This window comes from Artemia sp. Qi Xiang Cuo, chromosome 4, assembly GCF_049724085.1.
Source record: "Artemia sp. Qi Xiang Cuo chromosome 4, ASM4972408v1, whole genome shotgun sequence".
NCBI lineage: Eukaryota > Metazoa > Arthropoda > Branchiopoda > Anostraca > Artemiidae > Artemia > Artemia sp. Qi Xiang Cuo.
In genome coordinates, this window is record NC_142797.1 from 24,173,587 (window position 1) to 24,195,694 (window position 22,108).

The following is a 22,108-nucleotide window of genomic DNA, read 5'->3' on the forward strand; positions in this document are numbered from 1 at the left end:
GCATGTAAATTTCTGTATTGTGTATCCAAGAGGTAAATTCAAGAAAGAGCTTGTTACTTACTTACTTACTTTTTTGTTACTTACTTACTTACTTGCTTACTTACTTACCTACAATTTTTTCATTCTGATACCTAGATTTTGACAATGTTATCCAATGTGTCTGACAATAGATGTACGTAAATTCCTTTTCTTACATCGTCGATGTTTTAATGGACATTCTAAAGAAAATTCTAAACGCTAAACGCTAAATTCTAAACGCTTGATATGTTAGCTTACTCTAAAAAATAATGAACATATAACAATGTAATATTTTTAATGAAATAATGTTATGTAGAATATTAATACAAAAATATATTATGATACATTATTAATATCAATGATTAACTTTGGACATTTTGAATCTGTTCCATAAAATAGTTCACCATGTTCTCTCTTGAAATTGTAGTTATTGTCTTCTTTTAGTTCGTAATCAGTAGAATAATCATTATTCCATTTTGAATCATACACAATTTTAGATTTTCAGATTTTCAGACTTAATTTTCACCAATGAGACAACGAATTGTATTTTCCATAATTTTCTTACAAAAAAACCTAGAGTTTACGGTCAAAAATCCTTTTTTAGCTCAGATTTTATAGAATTAGTTTTATTTTTCAATCCAAAAATAGACTAAAGTTTCAGATTTCCACCAGAGAATTGTATTATCCATAATTTTCTTACAAAAAACTAGAGTTTACTGCAAAAAACCCTTATTAGCTCAGATTTTATAGAAATGGTTTATTTTTCAATCCATAATTAGAATTAGTTTTCATCTTTGAGCCAAAGCATTGTATTTTCCATAATTTTCTTACAAAAAAAACTAGAGTTTATGGTCAAAAATCCTTTTTTAGGTAAGATTTTATTGAAAAAGTTTTATTTTTTGATCCAAAAATAGACTAAAGTTTCAGATTTGAACCAGAGAATTGTATTTTCCATAATTTTCTTACAAAAAACTAGATTTTACGGCCAAAAACCCTTATTAGCTCCGATTTTACAGAAATAGTTTATTACCTAGCTCATAAAAGCCAGCTTTTTGAATGACCATCAAGTAAACAAAAAATCACACAGAATAAAACAACAGATTATCTAAAACCCCTTAAAGCTATTTTAAAATGTATAAGAATTATTTATTTAACAGAAATCCTCGCTTTTTGAATGGCCACCAAGTAAATAAAAAATCACACGGAATAAGACAGTGTCGTCGCTATGTGTGTGTCGTCTCTGTGTGTGTGTGTTGTCTCTGTGTGCGTGTCGTCTCTGTGCGTGTGTCTTCTCTTTGTGTCTTGTCTTCTCTGTGTGTGTGTGTCGTCTCTGTGAGTGTGTCGTCGCTATGTGTGTGTCGTCTGTGTGTGTGTGTGTATGTGTGTGTGTTGTCTCTGTGTGCATGTAAATTTCTGTATTGTGTATCCAAGAGGTAAATTCAAGAAAGAGCTTGTTACTTACTTACTTACTTTTTCGTTACTTACTTACTTACTTACTTACTTACTTACCTACATTTTTTTCATTCTGATACCTAGATTTTGACAATGTTATCTCATGTGTCCGACAATAGATGTACGCAAATTCCTTTTCATACATCGTCGATGTTTTAATAGAAATTCTAAACAAAATTCTAAACGCTAAACGCTAAATTCTAAACGCTTGATATGTTAGCTTACTCTAAAAAATAATGAACATATAACAATGTAATATTTTTAATGAAATAATGTTATGTAGAATATTAATACAAAAATATATTATGATACATTATTAATATCAATGATTAACTTTGGACATTTTGAATCTGTTCCATAAAATAGTTCACCATGTTCTCTCTTGAAATTGTAGTTATTATCTTCTTTTAGTTCGTAATCAGTAGAATAATCATTATTCCATTTTGAATCATACACAATTTTAGATTTTCAGATTTTCAGACTTAATTTTCACCAATGAGTCAACGAATTGTATTTTCCATAATTTTCTTACATAAAAAACTAGAGTTTACGGTCAAAAACCCTTATTAGCTCAGATTTTACATAAATAGTTTGTTTGTAGATACAAAAATAGACTAAAGTTTCAGATTTCCACCAGAGAATTGTATTATCCATAATTTTCTTACAAAAAACTAGAGCTTACTACAAAGAACCCTTATTAGCTCAGATTTTATAGAGATGATATATTTTTCAATCCATAATCAGACTTAGTTTTCACCTTTGAGCCAATGAATTGTATTTTCCATAATTTTCTTACAAAACAAACTAGAGTTTACGGTCAAAAACCCTTTTTTAGGTCAGATTTTATAGAAAAAGTTTTATTTTTCGATCCAAAAATAGACTAAGGTTTCAGATTTGAACCAGAGAATTGTATTTTCCATAATTTTCTTACAGAAAACTAGAGTTTACGGCGAAAACCCTTATTAGCTCCGATTTTACAGAAATAGTTTATTACCTAGCTCATAAAAGCCAGATTTTTGAATGGCCACCAAGTAAAGAAAAAATCACTCAGAATAAAACAACAGAGTCTCTCAAACCCCGTAAATCTATTTTAAAATGTATAAGAATTATTTATTTAACACAAATCCTCGCTTTTTGAATGGCCACCAAGTAAAGAAAAAATCACACAGAATAAAACAACAGAGTCTCTCAAACCCCGTAAAGCTATTTTAAAAATTTTTGTAGTGCAGTGAGTTGTTACTAGTAGTAGTAGTAGTACTTTCGTGTTTTTTGAATGCCATTCATACTATACCTTAAATGCATTCAGATATTTCCTTGATAAAAAATAGCCTTGACTACCTCAGATGTTTTTGTGGTGCAGTGAATTGTTAATAGTAGTAGAATTTTCGTGTTTTTTTTGCCAGACATTCATAATATACCTCAAATTTATTAATATATTTACTTGATAAAAAATATCAGTGGCTAAATAAGATTGTTTTGTGGTGCAGTGAGTTGTTACTAGTAGTAGTAATTTCGTATTTTTTGGAAGTCAATCATACGAGACATTAAATGCATTCAGATGTTTTCTTGATAAAACATAGCCGTGACTACATCAGATGGCTTTGTAGTACAGTTAGTTGTTATTAGTAGTAATACTTTCGTGTTTTTTTCAAGCCATTCATACTATACCTTAAATGCATTCAGATATTTCCTTGATAAAAAATAGCAGTGACTACCTCAGATATGGGCTTTTCAAGTGATGGATAGGTTATATCGCAGGGGGCTAGGATATAAACTATATTCTAAGAATCTCTGGACCCTTTGAGTAATGGGAGTATTAAAAAAGCCAACGAATTTTATTTGAAATCATAAAAATACTGCTTTTAGAAACGAACATTCACAGACCAATTGGAAATTTAGCATAACAACACTATAGGATACTTCCTTGCATTGTTTAACTGAGCATAGCGCCTCAAATCTCTTCCTTTAAATAGAAGTGAATGTCTATCTTTTTCTTGTGTTTTTATAAGCATCCTTATCTGTTTTCTTGTAGCCCTCGAATCTTCAAAAATGTGCAAGGGGGTATTTTCATGGTGTATTTTGCTATAACTCACATTGCTGTCAGGGGTGACATCCAACTTTGCTCGCTTTTGCTAGGGGGTTTGATCAACATTGAAATTCTTGGGTACTCCAAAGAAATCTAACTTCTCGCTGCCATGACAACGTATGCATACATTTACAATAGTGTTACCACTTGCACTCGTTTCATAGTTCAGGTATTTCTCCTTGTCAGCATTCAAAACGACGATGATTTTATCATGTGCACATACTTTCGTCAAATAATTCATCTTCCCTTTTTTACAGATATGAATTGTGTTTATCCTTCCACTGCGTAAAAAAATACTGATTTAATGCATTCAATAAACTAGGTAGTGTCGATAACCCGCCATAGAGTACCAGTGGGTAAGCCGCGTCGTGTCTATGAACAAGCACAGAGTACGATTGGTAGAGCCGTAAGCACATTTCGTGTCATTTTAAGATACTTAAAAAATTAAAAAAAATGCCATTTTAAAAAAATTAAAAAATTATTTTTAAAAAATGGGGGGGGGTTCTCTGAGCCTTGCCCTTGAGGTAGATCCCATTTATTTTCGATTCTGAGTATTTTTGGTTTTCTCTCCAAAATTGACCCCCCCCCCCTCCCCTGCCCTCAGAAATGGAGGAAGGAGGGGCCTCTGAGCCTTGCGCTTGAGGCAGATCCCATTTATTTTCGATTCTGAGAATTTTTGATTTTCCCTCCAAAATTGACCCCCCTCCCTCCCCTGCCACATAAAAAGAACTTCCCTACCCTGAGAAATGGGGGAACGAAGGAAAATTTTGTTTTTAATGGGTACCAAGTAAAGAAAAACCACACGGAATCAGGCAACAGAGTCTCTCAAACCCCGTAAAGCTCTTTTAAAAGATACAAGAACTACTTATTTAACACAAAAATTTCGATTTTAATGGGCACCAAGTAAATAAAAACCACACGGAATAAGGCAACAGAGTCTCTCAAACCCCTTACATCTAATTTAACATATAAAAGAACTACTTATTAATCGCACAAATTTCTTTTTTAATGGCCACCAATTAAAGAAGAACAAAACGGAATCAGGCAACTGAGTCTCTCAAAACCGTTAAAGCTCTTTTAAGAGATTCAAGAAATGCTTATTTAACACAAAAATTTTGTTTTTAATGTGCACCAAGTAAAGAAAAACCACACGGAATCAGGCAACCGTGTCTCTCAAACCCCGCAAAGCTCTTTTAAAAGATACAAAAACTACTTATTTAACACAAAAATTTTGTTTTTAATGGGCACTAAGTAAAGAAAAACCACACGGAATCAGGCAACAGAGTCTCAAACCCCTTAAAGCTCTATTAAAATATACAATAACTACTAATTTAAAACAAAAATTTCGTTTTTAATGTGCACTAAGTAAAGAAAAACGACACGGAATGAGGCCAACAGAGTCTCTCAAACCCCGTAAAGCTCTTTTAAAAGATACAAGAACTACTTATTTAACACAAAAATTTCGTTTTTAATGGGCACCAAGTAAATAAAAACCACATGGAATCAGGAAACAGAGTCTCTCAAACCCCTTAAATCTATTTTAAAAGATAAAAAAAATAATTATTTAACAAAAAAATTTCTTTTTTAATGGGCACCAAGTAAAGAAAAACCACACGGAATCAGACAACCGTGTCTCTCAACCCCCGCAAAGCTCTTTTAAAAGATACAAAAAATACTTATTTAACACAAAAATTTCGGTTTTAATGGGCACTAAGTAAATAAAAACCACACGGAATCAGGCAACTGAGTCTCAAACCCCTTAAAGCTCTTTTAAAAGATACAAGAACTACCCCCTTAAAGCTCTTTTAACAGATACAAAAACTACTTATTTAACGCAAAAACTTCGTTTTTAATGAGCACTAAGTAAAGAAAAACCGCACGGAATCAGGCAACTGAGTCTCTCAAACCCCTTAAAGCTCTTTTAAAAGATACAAAAACCACTTATTTAACACAAAAATTTCGTTTTAAAAGGCACCAAGTAAAGAAAAACCACACGGAATCAGGCAACCGAGTCTCTAAAACCCCGTAAATCTCTTTTAAAAGGTACAATAACTACTTATTTAAGCAAAAATTTCGTTTTTATTGTGTACCAAGTAAAGAAAAACCCCACGGAATCAGACACCCGAGTCTCTCAAACTCCGTATAACTCTTTAAAAAGATACAATAACTACTTATTTAAGACAACAATTTTGTTTTTAATGGGTACCAAGTAAAAAAAAACCACGCGGAATCAGACAACCGAGTCTCTCAAACCCCGTAAAGCTCTTTTAAAAGATACAAGAACTACTTATTTAACACAAAAATTTTGTTTTTAATGGGTACCAAGTAAAGAAAAACCACACGGAAAAGCCCTTATAATAGCATGGGAAGGAACATAAGCTCCTGGAATAGCAGAGGAAGGGAACATAAAACCTTATAATAGCATGGGAGGGAACATAAGCCCTTAAAGTAGCATGGGAATTCCTATACAAGCAAGCAAATATCTTTGGAATTCCTATACACTCAATCAAATAACCTGGGAATTCCTATACAAGCACGCAAATAACTTGTGCATTCCTATACATGCAATCAAATAACGAGGGAATTCCTATACAAGCAAGAAAATAACATTGGAATTTCTATACACGCAAGCAAATAACATGGGAATACCTATACACGCAAGCAAATAACATGGGAATTCCTATACAAGCAAGCAAATAACATGGGAATTCCTATACACGCAAGCAAATAACATGGGAATTCCTGTACACACAAGCAAATAACATGGAAATTCCTATACACGCAAGCAAATAACATGGGGATTCCGATACACGCAAGTAAATAACATGGGAATTTCTATACACGCAAGCAAATAACATGGGAATTCCTATACACGCAAGCAAACAACATGGGAATTCCTATACACGCAAGCAAATAACATGGGAATTCCTATACACGCAAGAAAATAACCTGGGAATTCCTATACATGCACGCAAATAACATGGGAATTCCTATACACGCAAGCAAATAACATGGGAATTCCTATACACGCAAGTAAATAACATGGGAATTCCTATAGATGCAAGCAAATAACATGGGAATTCCTATACACGCAAGCAAATAACATGGGAATTCCTATACATGCAAGCAATAAAGTGTAATACTCACTCTCTTTGAAAAACCAAACCAGACTATACCCACCAAACCAGACTATACCCACCAAACCAGATTAAACCCACCAAACCAGATTATACATAAGTCAATGACCCAAATAGCACGGTCCTATACTCCCATGTGAGGGAGTTCTGAATCTCTTTGAAAAGGTGTATACGTCTCCGCAAATAACATAGAAATTGCTATAGCTGTAGGCAAATTCCATATGTACTATCTACTGTTATCTGATGTTTGAACTATTTTTAAAAAAATTGCTACGTCAAAACTTGCATCGGATACGTTTGTGGAAAAAAGGGCTGGGGGGCTACTTGCCTTCGGATCTCTTTTGACTCTTAAAAATAAACTAACCCTTTCAACTTCCCACCAAATGAGCTCTCTCCGAAGTGTATACGAGCATCCCTACCATAAGAACCGTACATGACCCCAGAGCATAACTTACAACGCTTGCCCCTGGAGTGGTTGCGTCGACACAGGTTTTTTCTTGTCTGAACTTTGAACTATTTTTAACAAAATCGCTATCTCAAAATTTTTCATAGGGTGGGTTTGGGCAAAAAGGAGAGGAGGGGCTAGTCACCCTTGGATCTCTTTTGGCTCTTATAACGTGAACTACAACTTTCAGTTTCCATTCGAATGATCCCTCTCTGAAGTTTATACAAGCATCCCTTTCATAAGGACCATATATGCCCCATGGACATAACTTACAACGCCTGTCCCCGGGTCCTGGGGGGTTGTATCGACACCGGAGATTTTATTATCTAACCTTTGAACAATTTAAAAAAAAACGCTATCTCAAAATTTGTATCAGACGGGTTTGGGGAAAAGGGCGTGGGAGGGGGACTAATTGACCTCCGATCTCTTTTGACTTTTAAAGTGAACTAGAACTTTCAATTTCAACTCACACGAGCCCTCTGTAGTTTGTTCGAGCATCCCTTCCATAAGAACCATATATGCCCCCAGGGCATAAATTACAACGACTGGCCCCAGGCCCTGCGAAGTTGTATCTAGACCGGAGCTTTTCTTATCTGACCTTTGAACTATTTTTAACAAAATAGTTATCTTAAAAATTTTATCGGACGGATTTGGAAAAAAGGGCATGGGGGGGGGCAGTTGCCATAGGATCTCGTTGACTCTTAAAAAGTGAACTCGAACTTTCAGTTTCCAATCAAATGAGCCCTCTCTGAAGTTTACACGAGCACACCTTCCATAAGAACCATATATAACCCTGGACATAGCATAAAACGCCTGCCCCCGGACCCTAGGAGGTTGCATCGACACCGAATTTTTTTTATCTTACCTTTGAACTATTTTTAACACAATGACTATCTAAAATTTCTCATCAGATGAATTTGGAGAAAAAAGGCGTGGGGGAGGGGCTAGTTGCCCTCGGATCTCTTTCGACTCTTAAAAAGTGAACTCGAACTTCCAACTTCTAATCAAACGAGCCCTCTCTGAAGTCTCTACGAGCATCCCTTTTATAAGAACCATATACGTCCCCAGCAGTAGCGTATCCAGGGGAGGGGGGCGTACCGGCTCGGACCCCCCCCCCCCCCTTCCCGAAATTTCTTTTCTTCTTTTTTTGTAAGTGCCAATATAGCAAAATCCCAAATATTCACGCTTTTAAGTTATTTTCAACACCCGTTCTTTTTTTATTGCTTGTTAAATGGCTATCCATTTCTACAGCAAGCTTATATCATTATTTTATCATCAAACGTGCAATCGCCTCCTGTAATCAAACAAGATGTCAAGAAATTTTTCTCATTATTTAACCTCCGCAGCTATAAGCACTAGCTTCTCTGCAATAAATGAATTGCGATAAGGAATCGGACTAAGAGGCGATAGTGCATTCAAAGTTTTGAGCCTCCTGTAGAAATCTCGCTGGTGTTGTTTCAAGGTTATGATTTGAAATCCCAGTTAAGCCTCCATTCGGCGTTGGTCGAGTCTTGATTAGCTCCTTTCTAGAAAGTGTTTAAAGTGTTAAATTGGATGGTGGCTATAGACAAGTTGTTCCAGAATGGAGCGGAATAGACTGAGACGAACTGTTTGCACTCTCGCTCGATACAACGGGGGCCTGCAGCTTCTTGGTGTGTCCTCTTGTGGTAGTTGAGAAGGACGGGGAAAAGACATGACTTAATAGGTCATTTTCTAGCAACTTACGAGTTGCTATAACGTCTGCTCTTTTCCTACGGTATACTAAGGTAGGGAGTTTGAGTAACGTGAGACGTTCCTCGTAAGATTTTTCTTGGAATGCAGATATAAGCTTAGTTGCTCTTATTTGGACACTCTCAAGTACTTTCACATCCATCTTATAGTACGGAGAGGCTAGGGTCATGCCAAATTCCAGGTGAGGACGGACCATGGCTTTGTACAGTTTCGTAATCACTCCCGACTTCCTGGTGGTAAATGTTTGCTTTATGAGGCCGAAGGCTTGGTTTGCTTTTGCAACTTGAGCTCGTGTGTTGCAGTGAAACTTCAGCTCATTGTCAACAATAACCCCCAGGTCCTTCTCCTCACTGACTACCTCAAGCTGGGCGTCTCCTATGTGATATGTAAGATTTGTATTATTGTGTCCAAGATGTAGAACTTTACATTTTAAGGCATTGAACTATAGACACCAATCCGATGACCATCTAGATAGTCTGTCCAGATCTTCTTGCATAGTTGATAGATTTAGGTTGTTCTGGGCCAGTCCTAGGAGCTTGCAGTCATCAGTATATAGCGTCAAAGGATTCGTGTACAGTTATTGATATACATGCTGACAAGCCTAATTAGTTCTAGTTAGTTCTTGTAGTCAGATACTAATATGAAACTCGTGCTTTACTTGAAGAGTTTTCTGTTTTGCGGAAATCTCACCGGCTCTGCAGTAGCGAAACAAATCATCGGCCAATGCATTGCGTTCGGCTTAAAAACGGAGAAATTTATGGGGGCTTGATTTGATTTGGCCAGCAACATGTCAGGCTGGTATTATGGTGCACAGGCAGAAATTAGGAAAAAATATCTACATGTGATCTACACCCACTGTGCATCGCACAGCTTAAATTTGGCTTTATGTAAAACTAGTAGGGTAGGACTTGTTCAGTCAATCTTTGCTATTATACAGCAGATTATATAATTTTTATCATCCTCACCAAAAAGAACGAATATGTTTGTAGAAGCGTCGCTGTCGTTTGTCCCGATAGTTCTGTGAGGATGCTTGTGAAGTTGTCACGATTGTACTTTAGTTTTTATGTCTTTGTATTGCGCAATTATTCCCGTACTTGAGGAAATAGTTGGTACCATACGGTGCGATACGGAGTTATTTCAAAAGCAAATGCGTTGGTTTCAGCAGCAACCAAATTTAGTTTTATGTTCACGATGGCTATGCTAGAGTTTGTAAGTACCATAATGCTCTCTGTCCCTAAGGCGCTGTAAGCTGAAGATTGAGACTTAGTTGAGTGCTGTCGGCATGTTAAGCTTGGTTCTGATACTTTACTGCAGTCAAAACAAAATCATTTTGAAACAATTTTTCAGAAAGCCTATGAGCTTGCACAAGAGTTAAATGTGGCTCCGGCTGTTCCAAGGTCTATCCGCCGAAAGTCCATCAACGATAATGAGTCCATCAAGTTTTTTTTATCGCGAGTCATTGTTCAAACCTTACTTTGCTTCACTTATTGAAGAATTTGATCAAAGGTTTTTGCGCCATCAGGAGCCATCTTTCAAAATCGGAAGGCTTTTGCCAGCTAACAGCGAGTCATTAAAAATTAATGAATTTGTGAACGCTGTTGCTGTTTACGAGGGATTTCACGGGGGTAGACGTGCGCTCGAATGCGAGTTAGTCCTTTGGAAACAGAAGTGGCTCGGAATGTCTGAGGAACCATCAACTGTTGCTTTAATTCTTGCGTCATGCGATGCAAGGTTTTCCCCATGCATTCAAAGGCTTTTGACAATTTTTCAGACAATACCAGTGACTACTACTTCTGGGGAGAGGAGCTTTAGCTGTCTTAAGCGATTAAAAACCTATCTGCGGAGCTCAACAGGCAAGGAGCGTCTGAACGGACTAGCTCACATGACCCTGAACCAAGATATCCAGGTCGATACTGACCAAGTTTTTGATCGATTTGCAACCAAAAAAGGCCGGCGGCCGTTACTGTGAGAGGTTAGGTCGTCTTTCGTTGCTCGTTTCTCTAAGTGCAGTTGATTCTGTTTTTTAAACTTTAATTGTGCTTGATCCTCTATAAACAATGTTAATATCAATACATTTCTTGCTTTCATGGCTGCTGTATTAGGTAGACTGAGGCCCCACCCCTCCGAAACCAAATTCTGGGCAATTGTCTTTGATATAATATTATTTTTTATTTATTTGGTTCTCTAAAACAAGGCAAATATAAGGAATAATGCACTTCTTTTTTTATATTTTCTAAATTTTGCCGCTTCGTGGCAGTTCCAAAACATCTACTCGCCTAAAATAGAAACTCTCACTGATTCTAACATTTTTTTAAATTCTAATTTTGTTGGCAAAATTTTGTCATCCATTCTCAAACAAAAAAAGTCTACAACTAGAAATACTCATGGCAAGTGTGTACTTTTCATTTCTTTACCTAGCTAACCCCCCCATACCCCCGCCTGAAATCTTGCACTATGATAGATAATTTTCTTGCTCACATGACTGCTATAAAAAGGTAGAATGACGGCCCCCCCCCCCCGAAACAAAATCCTGGATACGCCACTGGTCCCCAGGACATAACCTACAACGCCTGCCCCTGGGCCCTGTGGAGTTGTGTCGACACCAGAGTTTTATTATCTAATTTTTAAACTATTTAAAAATGGCAATCTCCAAATTTTATATCGATGGGTTTGGGGAAAAGGGCGTAGGGGGGGGGGTGGGGTTAGTTGCCCTCCGATCTCTTTTGACTCTTGAAGAGTGAGCCAGAACTTTCAATTTTCAATCAAATGAGTAGTAAGTTATATAAAGCTTTCAACCCTACAAGAATATGGTTAAAAGTGTAATAGATTGAAAACCTACATGAAAATATACATTGGAATTGTGCAAGAAAAACCAATGGCTGTGTCATTAAACTTACACGTGAATATTTTAAAAGTTGGCACACTATAATGCATGTTATGAAACTAAAGTCAAGGTTTTTTAAACTTGGCAAGGTAGAATGTGGGCAAACATGTTTTGAGAGTATGGTCGTAATTATATAATTTAAGCAGACAGGTTTTTTTTCTGTTATTAATAAGAATTTCATTAGAATGTACGTCGTGAGTTCACGTGCACATTTTTATTTAAAGCTGGTATGGTATAAAGTAGTCAAACATGTTTTGGGGAGTATGCATGAAATTATGTAACTCAACCAGAGTGGTTTTTCGAGGTAACATCCGTTTTTATTCGTCCTTGAAATTCTGTATAAAATGTCCATGCACTAAAATTTAATTTCCATTATGTTTTAACATATCGAGCATAGTACACTGAATATTATTAACTTTGAAACAATGGATTCGTCAATTGTCAATGTGAGTATAGTTTACTGAATTTCTTAATGTATTTCCAGATAAATGGTATTTTACCTGTAAATTCAAATTTCAGGGGCATAGGCCCCCCTCCCCTCCAACAATACAAACCTTAAAATATTATGAGTATACACGCTAGAAAAGGCAAAGCACGCTTTTTTTCTATTATGTAAAACAAAAAACCCCCTCCTCCATTGCTTTGTTACGAGCATAGTTTTAGTTATTTCGTTCAAAAAAAAATGCCAGTTTCCTCATTCATTCTAATTAAAAATGCGTTTTCTTTATCTGCTTAAATGGAAAGCTTCGGTGTTACAAAGGAAGTGACAGTTTTGGGAATCAAATTTCACACGCTCTTGCTATCATAAATTAACGACATATGCTTAATGAATTAGCAACGGGGATTTTCCTTGACAAAGAGATAAAATTGTATTCTAGTCTAATTAAAGGGAATATATTCTCTTTTCAATTGTATTCAATGATTAAGAGGGTCTTACAATGTGAAAAAAAAACTATTTCATCGCATGGAAAGAAAGGGAGGAGGGAGGAGGAAATTTTTTATGCAGACTAATTTTTTGAAATCCCCCTTCCCCCCAAACTCAAAATTTTCCCAAATTTTACTTTAGAACCTTTTTTTTAAATATTTCTAAAGTGCTAATAGATATAGAGTGCTACAAATATCAAAATTGACTTTATAGGGCAAATTATATTATGGGGAGGTTTTTGAAATCCCCCTTCCCCCCAAACTCAAAATTTTCCTTTAGAAGCCTTTTTAATTATTTCTAAAGTGCTAATAGATATAGAGTGCTACAAATATCAGAATCGACTTTATAGGGCAAATTATATTATGGGGTGGTGTTTTTGAAATCCCCCTTCCCCCCAAACTCAAAATTTTACTTTAGAAGCCTTTTTAATTATTTCTAAAGTGTTAATAGATATAGAGTGCTACAAATATCAGAATCTACTTTATAGGGCAAATTATATTATGGGGAGTTGTTTTTGAAATCCCCCCTTCCCCATCAAACTAAAAATTTTCCAAAATTTTACTTTAAAAGCTTTTCTTTTTAAATATTTATAAAGTGCTTATAGTTATAGCACTACAAACATCAGAATAAACTTTAAAGGACAATTTATCTTTAAAAGATAGGTTATTATTATTTCCTTACTAAATTTTTCTTCTTCCTTTTTATTAGGAGGAAGATTCCTACACTAACTTTCCCCCCGAAAAGGGACCAAGATGGGGTGATACCACATCGGTGCAAGCTGCAAGACCATCCATCATCAGATATGCTAGCTCTATTACAAGTTCTCTGGACCAGCCGGGGCCCTCTCATGCCAGTGTCAGCTCTATACAGACCACCATGCAACCTGGTAGAAAATTCAAGAGAGAATGGATGATAGTTCATAACGTTACTTCTGCTGCACAAGATTGTGAGGTCACCCCCTATCAAGCATTGCCGGGCCCTTCACGACCAATGCAAGGCGAGAATAATGTGGCCCCTACAGCTCTCAACATGGAAGCTGCAAATTTGAATGTGAGTTTTCAAATATTATTTCTCGCTAATGATTCTTTTTCCCAAGTCAATTCGATGGAGTGTGTGAGCGGTGCAAGCGCCGCTTATTTTTCTGTCTACCCGATAATTCATTGAGATAGTATAATGAATATTGCAAATTCAATAACGTCGTAATTATTTTCATTATTTTGTTGTGTGTTTGTGTGTGTGTGTGTGTGTGTGTATGAGCGGTGCATGCACCGCATCTACTCGATAATTCATTGAGATAGTATAATGAATAGTGCAAATTCAATAACGACGTAATTATTTTTGTATGTTTGTGTGTGTGTGTGAGCGGTGCATGCGCCGCGTCTGTGGATGCACAAGTATGTGCTTACATAAAAAAAGGATAAATTATTAAAATAAATGAGATGTTTCGAGGAGATATCTAGAAGAATATGAATGATTGAAGGGGAGGGGCAAAAATCGTCGCTCAGGCATGTTTTCGTTTCCAGATCGTAAAGAAAAAAAAGTGGGTTTGTCTTGTACGATTAAATCTAGTCGTTGGTTTCGTGGAAGACCAGGGGCGTACAACGTTGACAGAAAGCTGTTGCCAACAAGAAAACTTGTTATGCATAAGATTGTGAAAAATTACCCGGTTGATGATCAAGACACCCTCGCGTCGATTCACCTATATCATATTTCCTCGAAAACAAAGGTTATCCAAGTTCAACAGTGAAAATCTTCTGAAATGTGTTAATAGCCCTTCTCCATTGCTAAGAATGGAGGGGTTGATAAATCTTTGTGAATCTATCACTTTGATGCTAGTGAAATTCTGGGAAATGATCAAAAATAATGTTAAAGATATTGTGATGGAAATGAAAAATATAATAAAAACAAAATAGATAAAATAACTAAACACGTACTTGAAATTAGGCTATAAGAAAAAAAATATATACACTAGTTTCTTTCCGGCCTCATTTCTTATTCTAAGGGAGCTAAAAAAAAAGAAAAAGAAAATGATAAATTTAATCAGATTGAAAGTTAAAATCATCTGAATCTGAGATTTGGACACAGTGGAAATCAGAAAGAAATGAGATGAGAAGGAATGACCGGAAGTCAAGATACGATGGAAAGAAAGTTTTGACTATAGATTAAGCTTTAGCCAAAGTATCTGTGCAAGTTATCACCCTTTTGTTTTGTTTTGCAGAAATGCCTTCAATTGATGTAAATGAGAAGACGTGCCTTAATGGCAGAGACTTTTCAGACGCGATAATAAAATTCAAGGAAGGAAAACCGTCTCTTGAATTCAAACCAACAGAGGTTAAATCCGAGGGAAAAAGTTTGAGTCTTGCGATGAGGAGGAATTGTGACAAGCTACTGAATGGCTGACGAGCAAGAAAAAATCGTCCCTAGTCCTCTTACTCGGAGCTACCGATCTTCGGTCAGTGAAAACATTTTTGTTGCTGCTGTTAGAACTATTAAATCATGCAAGACATGAGCAAGTTATCCAAAGCCCGACAGTGGTACCAAATCGGGAAAGTACCCAATCAACTACAGTGCCGAAACCACTTGAGGAAGAGGCTTCGTGCTCAACAAGTTACTTCCAGCCGTCCCAACAGGTAATCAGGCAAATTAAAGAATCAATTAAAGCGGAAGTAATATCCCAGATAGGGACATCCCCAGTAGAGAGAGCAAGGCATGAATTGTTTGAACTGGCCAAGTCGACGTCAGATTTTTCTGGCTCATTCTTCATGTCTCGCTTGAGACATCTCGCTTCTGTAGCCACCTCAACCGGTGACCCTGAAGGGGAAAAGTATCAGAGGGCGTACGAACAGTTCTTACCGTATGTAAGTTTTCCCCGGCATGAGCTAGTTCATAGCATAATTAATCTGATCGGAACGTCTACGAAGAAAGCGACTTTCGGGGAATTGCGGAGACTGCTTAAGAGTAAATTAAAACTTGACACAAAAAAACAGCCGTTTGACAAATGTCAAGAGGTTCAAGTGGCAATTCCCTCAAAATACGCCTTAAGCCCATCGTATAATCCCAACCCACGGTATAATCCTTATGGATCTTCGAACTTTCCCCCCCCAGAGATACAGGAGGGGTCGTGGGGACAGAGGTGGCAGAAGATGCTACAACTGTGGTTCAGGGTCACATTTAGTGGCCGACTGTTTCGTGGGAAAAACCACGCCAAAAAATGAGGAGTAAAAGTTTCTTTTTCTTTTCTTTCTAAGCCAGTCTTATGTTGGTCATGTATATTTGAATGTTTGGTGTGCACAATTAAAAGAGTGAAACAGTTTTTGTCTTCGTTTATTCGTTATTACCATTATCTTTTTGCCTTTTACCCCATATACTCTCTTATATTTAGTTTTTTTTTTCCCTACTGAGCCCTGTAGGTACGGAAATACGTATGTAAATGTGTAGATGTGTGTAGGCGTACTACAGAAACACGGTGCCCTTAGAGACGTGAGTTCCAGCGTGGGTATGGCAATATTTGGGTGAGTCATGGACAGCACGGGCACCCTTTGGTGGACTAGGCCTTAAAGCGTATCTTAATAAAAAAAAATGTGAATAACTTCACATTCACCTGCATTTGGACAAAAAAAGAAAAAAAAGAAAAAAAGAAAAATATGGAACATAAAAAGTTAATGTCACCTTAAGTTTCCTCAGGGGAATATTGGTAAAAGTTTGAATAACAAATTGACTACGACGAGAAAAGTATTAGGTTTTAAGAATGGCTAGGTAGGAATTGGCCAAAAATTTATTTGGAACCACTGCATAGAGGAAGAAAAAGAACTTTGAGAAAGATTAAAATCAATTGCAGTTTTGCTTATATGTAAAACGTCTAAAAGGTAAATATTTTTAGATTCCAAATTGTGGACCAGAGACATGGACAGATGCACAAGGGAGTCCGGTTGAAACCCCTGTCCACCCTCATGCAAGCCATTTTATGAGTTTTGATCATTGGGACCAAAGAAAGGAGTATGTAGTCCTAGACACTCGACGTTTTATCGCCGGAAATTTAGTAAATCACATATCGCATTGGAAGGAAGTCTCACAAGTGATAGCTTTCACACATTCAAAAGAAATTTTAGGTTGGATCACTAATGGGGTTGACTTAGAAGCTTACATTGTTCCGTATAAGGCTGTCTATAGAGGGAATTTCTATGATTCAGTTGTACCAGTCCCAGCAGAATTTCCTAATTCAAAATCAGTGGACCTGTTTCACGATTTTGTTAAAAACACTGTTATAACATGGATTCGTAATGGATCAGTGCTGCCATAGGGAAAGGCAGGATATTGTGACCCTCCAAAACTGGTAATGGGACTTACTATAGAACCAGAGAAACCTAGGCTATGTCACGATGAAACGTTTCTGAATTTATGGATAAAAGATCTCCCATTTTCGTTAGACACATTGTTGGATATACAACCATATTTAAATGTGGATGGTGAAGGTTTTTCGGTAGATGAACATAGTGCTTATGACCACGTTTTTGTCACGCCAACTAGCAGAACGTACCTTGGATTTAAATACCCTGGAGTACACGTAGAAGACGAAGAAGACTGGTATTTTGTTTGGACTGTGTTGACTTTTGGCTCTAGGTTATCTCCATATGTTTATGCGCGAATTTTGGAAATACCAACCCTTATTTACAGGAAAGCGGGGGGATGGGGATGGAAGTATTACGATGACGCGTTTCATTACATTCCCCCTGGCCCCGATTCTCACTCTGTGGGAGAACGACACCTTAGATTTGTAATATCGCTGGCGGGAAAATTAGGATTTTTTATATCAAATAAATCGAAATTACATTCATCCTCAAAAGTGAAACATCTGGGCATGTTTATTGACTTTAAAAGCGGCTCTTTTATAATACCAGAGGATAAGGTGGAGAAATTTGAAATTTTGAGGATTGAGCTCCTTGGTAAACCTTACTTAAAGGTTAAAGACTTGCAGAGGTTTATAGGAAAGGTAGTAAGCTTCACCCCTGCCTTCCCTCATGCACGTCTTTTTATCATGTTCCTCGTGTGTGGGAGGCTGGGAAAGAAAAATGACTCCAGGAGGAAAAATACCGGAAAATGTGATTGAAGAGATAAGATTTTGGGGAGGTTTAAAAGCTTCACCAAGGGTTTTCCCTTGGAGGAGTACAGCCCATAAAGAGTTGGTGATTTTTACGGATGCGAGCAACTACAAATGGTCCTGCTCGTTTAGGTCACCCGAGAATAAAGTTCTGGAGTTTTCTGATTACTTTGCACCTTCTGATTTAACTTCACCCATACATGTAAAAGAGGCAAAAGCTGTCTTAAATGCCATCCAAGCTGTTTCAGAACTGGTCAGAGATTCCCGGGTGATAGCTAAGGTGGATAACAAAGCGGTTGTTGATAGCTGGACCTTTTCAGGGGGTGTTGCTGGGGATCTTAACAACATATTGAAGGAACTGTTCCTATCAGTTGTAAAATTGAATATTTGGTTGAATATGATTTATGTACCCTCGAGTTTGAATCTTGCAGATGCGCCTTCAAGATCGATTGAGAAACAACACTGTATGCTTAGTGGCTGGGCATGGTCAAAAGTGCAAAAAGCCTTTGGTGAAGGGAGGGGGCACACATTTGATTTAATGGCACTGCAATCAAATGTTCAGCATGATCTTCAAGGGGTTCCATTGCCTTTCTATTCGCCATATCCGCAACCTGGCGCAGTTGGAATTGACTTCTTTACCCAAAAATTGTCTCCATTGGAAAATTATTATGTTCCCCCCCCCCCTTTGTATGATCCCACATGTTCTACATCATTTGTTAAACATGCAAGTGGAAGTCACAATTGTGCTCCCTTTTAAAAAAGAAGCACCATGGTGGCCCATCATAAAGACATATGCCAGAGATTTCTTGCCCTTAGGGAAAAAGGGAGATAAGAAGGTTTCGCGTTTTCCTTCGAAGAAGGGATATGTCAAAGATAATAAAGGTCTGAAAAGTGATCTAGTAGCTGTAAGAGTCAAATTTTAAAATATTAGAGTACATGCAAGTCTATTATGTATTTGTATTTGATGAAAAATGATGATTTTGATAAATAAAAATTGTTCAGTCTAAAATGTTTCGATTTTGATTGCAGATTCATACCCAACATAACCTTATAAGATGGGAAACCAGGCGAAAAGAACTGGTTGATCTGCTCCGGACCTCATCCTATGGGAAACGGAAATCAAGATTGCAGGAGGATCTAGAGCACTTTTTGAGGGGTCGTGATGAAATGCTTTCAAACTGTTTACCTAGAAATATTGTTTTCTTTTTGATATCGAGAGAAGAAAAGGGAAGAACTATTTTACATCGCTTTGAATGCCCAAATTTAGCGACCCGTCAATCAGATTGCGGATGTAAAAGAACCCTGGCAGCAGGGACAGTCGATTCCCTTATTGAACAAATCACTGCAATTTTCAATGCTATGGGCCCACCAAATCCTGGTCAGAGGAATCAGGCTCAGGGAATCCAGCCAAATCTTACGAAGTGAGGACTCTCTTAGCGGCTATCAGGGCACAACAGGCTCAACATGGAGTTACTCCAAAACAAGCGATACCTTTTCAAATTTGGAAACTGGTAAGGCTGGCAATACATCTGTGGTCTAACTCCGTGTTACTCAAAACAAAGGGTGATTATTCGGGTGCCTTAGAATGTTTACGCAATAGAGCCTTCTTTATTATGCAGTTCTTTGGAGGAGATAGAGCCTCAGATTTAGCTCTAACTAAAAGTTAAGAGATCCTTTTCTTCCCGGATAAAGAGGGTATGTTGTTTAACCATACGTTTGGAAAAACCCTGAGGCCGGGAAATTCTAATACCTTTGCCATTTTCCGGACGCATGATGAAAAATGTTGCCCGGTTCAAGCTTTGCAAGACTACCTTAGTTTTGCAACAGAATGTGGCTTATCGTTCTCATACGGGTTCCTGTTTAGGACAATCAGAGGCGATGCCTTCATAAATAATACGATTATGTTGTGCCCTGATAGCCGCTAAGAGAGTCCTCACTTCGTAAGATTTGGCTGGATTCCCTGAGCCTGATTCCTCTGACCAGGTTTTGGTGCGGCCCACAGCATTGAAAATTGCAGTGATTTGTTCAATAAGGGAATCGACTGTCCCTGCTGCCAGGGTTCTTTTACATCCGCAATCTGATTGACGGGTCGCTAAATTTGGGCATTCAAAGCGATGTAAAATAGTTCTTCCCTTTTCTTCTCTCGATATCAAAAAGAAAACAATATTTCTAGGTAAACAGTTTGAAAGCGTTTCATCAAGACCCCTCAAAAAGTGCTCTAGATCCTCCTGCAGTCTCGATTGCTGTTTCACACAGGAGGAAGTCCGGAGCAGATCAACCAACTCTTTTCACCTGATTTCCCATCTTATAAGGTTATGTTGGGTATGAATCTGCAATCAAAATCAAAACATTTTAGACTGAACAATTTTTATTTATCAAAATCATCATTTTTCATCAAATACAAATACATAATAGACTTGCATTTACTCTAATATTTTAAAATTTGACTCTTACAGCTACTAGATCACTTTTCAGACCTTTATTATCTTTGACATATCCCTTCTTCGAAGGAAAACGCAAAACCTTCTTATCTCCCTTTTTCCCTAAGGGCAAGAAATCTCTGGCATATGTCTTTATGATGGGCCACCATGGTGCTTCTTTTTTAAAAGGGAGCACAATTGTGACTTCCACTTGCATGTTTAACAAATGATGTAGAACATGTGGGATCATACAAAAGGGGGGGGGACATAATAATTTTCCAATGGAGACAATTTTTGGGTAAATAAGTCAATTCCAACTGCGCCAGGTTGCGGATATGGCGAATAGAAAGGCAATGGAACCCCTTGAAGATCATGCTGAACATTTGATTGCAGTGCCATTAAATCAAATGTGTGCCCCCTCCCTTCACCAAAGGCTTTTTGCACTTTTGACCATGCCCAGCCACTAAGCATACAGTGTTGTTTCTCAATCGATCTTGAAGGCGCATCTCCAAGATTCAAACTCGAGGGTATATAAATCATATTCAACCAAATATTCAATTTTACAACTGATAGGAACAGTTCCTTCAATATGTTATTAAGATCCCCAGCAACACCCCCTGAAAAGGTCCAGCTATCAACAACCGCTTTGTTATCCACCTTAGCTATCACCCGGGAATCTCTGACCAGTTCTGAAACAGCTTGGATGGCATTTAAGACAGCTTTTGCCTCTTTTACATGTATGGGTGAAGTTAAATCAGAAGGTGCAAAGTAATCAGAAAACTCCAGAAGTTTATTCTCGGGTGACCTAAACGAGCCATTTGTAGTTGCTCGCATCCGTAAAAATCACCAACTCTTTATGGGCTGCACTCTACTCCTCCAAGGGAAAACCCTTGATGAAGCTTTTAAACCTCCCCAAAATCTTATCTCTTCAATCACATTTTCTGGTATTTTTCCTCCTGGAGTCATTTTTCTTTCCCAGCCTCCCACACACGAGGAACATGATTTTATGAAAAGACGTGCATGAGGGAAGGCAGGGGTGAAGCTTACTACCTTTCCTATAAACCTCTGCAAGTCTTTAACCTTTAAATAAGGTTTACCAAGGAGCTCAATCCTCAAAATTTCAAATTTCTCCACCTTATCCTCTGGTATTATAAAAGAGCCGCTTTTAAAGTCAATAAACATGCCCAGATGTTTCACTTTTGAGGATGAATGTAATTTCAATTTATTTGATATAAAAAATCCTAATTTTCCCGCCAGCGATATTACAAATCTAAGGTGTCGTTCTCCCACAGAGTGAGAATCGGGGCCAGGGGGAATGTAATGAAACGCGTCATCGTAATACTTCCATCCCCATCCCCCGCTCTCCAGTAAATAAGGGTTGGTATTTCCGAAATTCGCGCATAAACATATGGAGATAATCTAGAGCCAAAAGTCAACACAGTCCAAACCAAATACCAGTCTTCTTTGTCTTCTACGTGTACGCCAGGGTATTTAAATCCAAGGTACGTTCTGCTAGTTGGCGTGACGAAAATGTGGTCATAAGCACTATGTTCATCTACCGAAAAACCTTCACCATCCACATTTAAATATGGTTGTATATCCAACAATGTGTCTAACGAAAATGGGAGATCTTTTATCCATAAATTCAGAAACGTTTCATCGTGACATAGCCTAGGTTTCTCTGGTTCTATATTGGTTGGTATTTCCGAAATTCACGCATAAACATATGGAGATAACCTAGAGCCAAAAGTCAACACAGTCCAAACAAAATACCAGTCTTCTTCGTCTTCTATGTGTACGCCAGGGTATTTAAATCCAAGGCACGTTCTGCTAGTTGGCGTGACAAAAACGTGGTCATAAGCACTATGATCATCTACCGAAAAACCTTCACCATCCACATTTAAATATGGTT

General features: G+C 37.4%; 1 pseudogene across 1 annotated transcript in view; it reads right to left on the minus strand.

Moving 5' to 3' along the window:
- The window catches only part of LOC148952914 (uncharacterized), a 383,133-nt pseudogene that overhangs the window by 17,235 nt on the left and 343,790 nt on the right, over positions 1-22,108 (minus strand). The gene's annotated exons all lie outside the window — the stretch shown is intronic.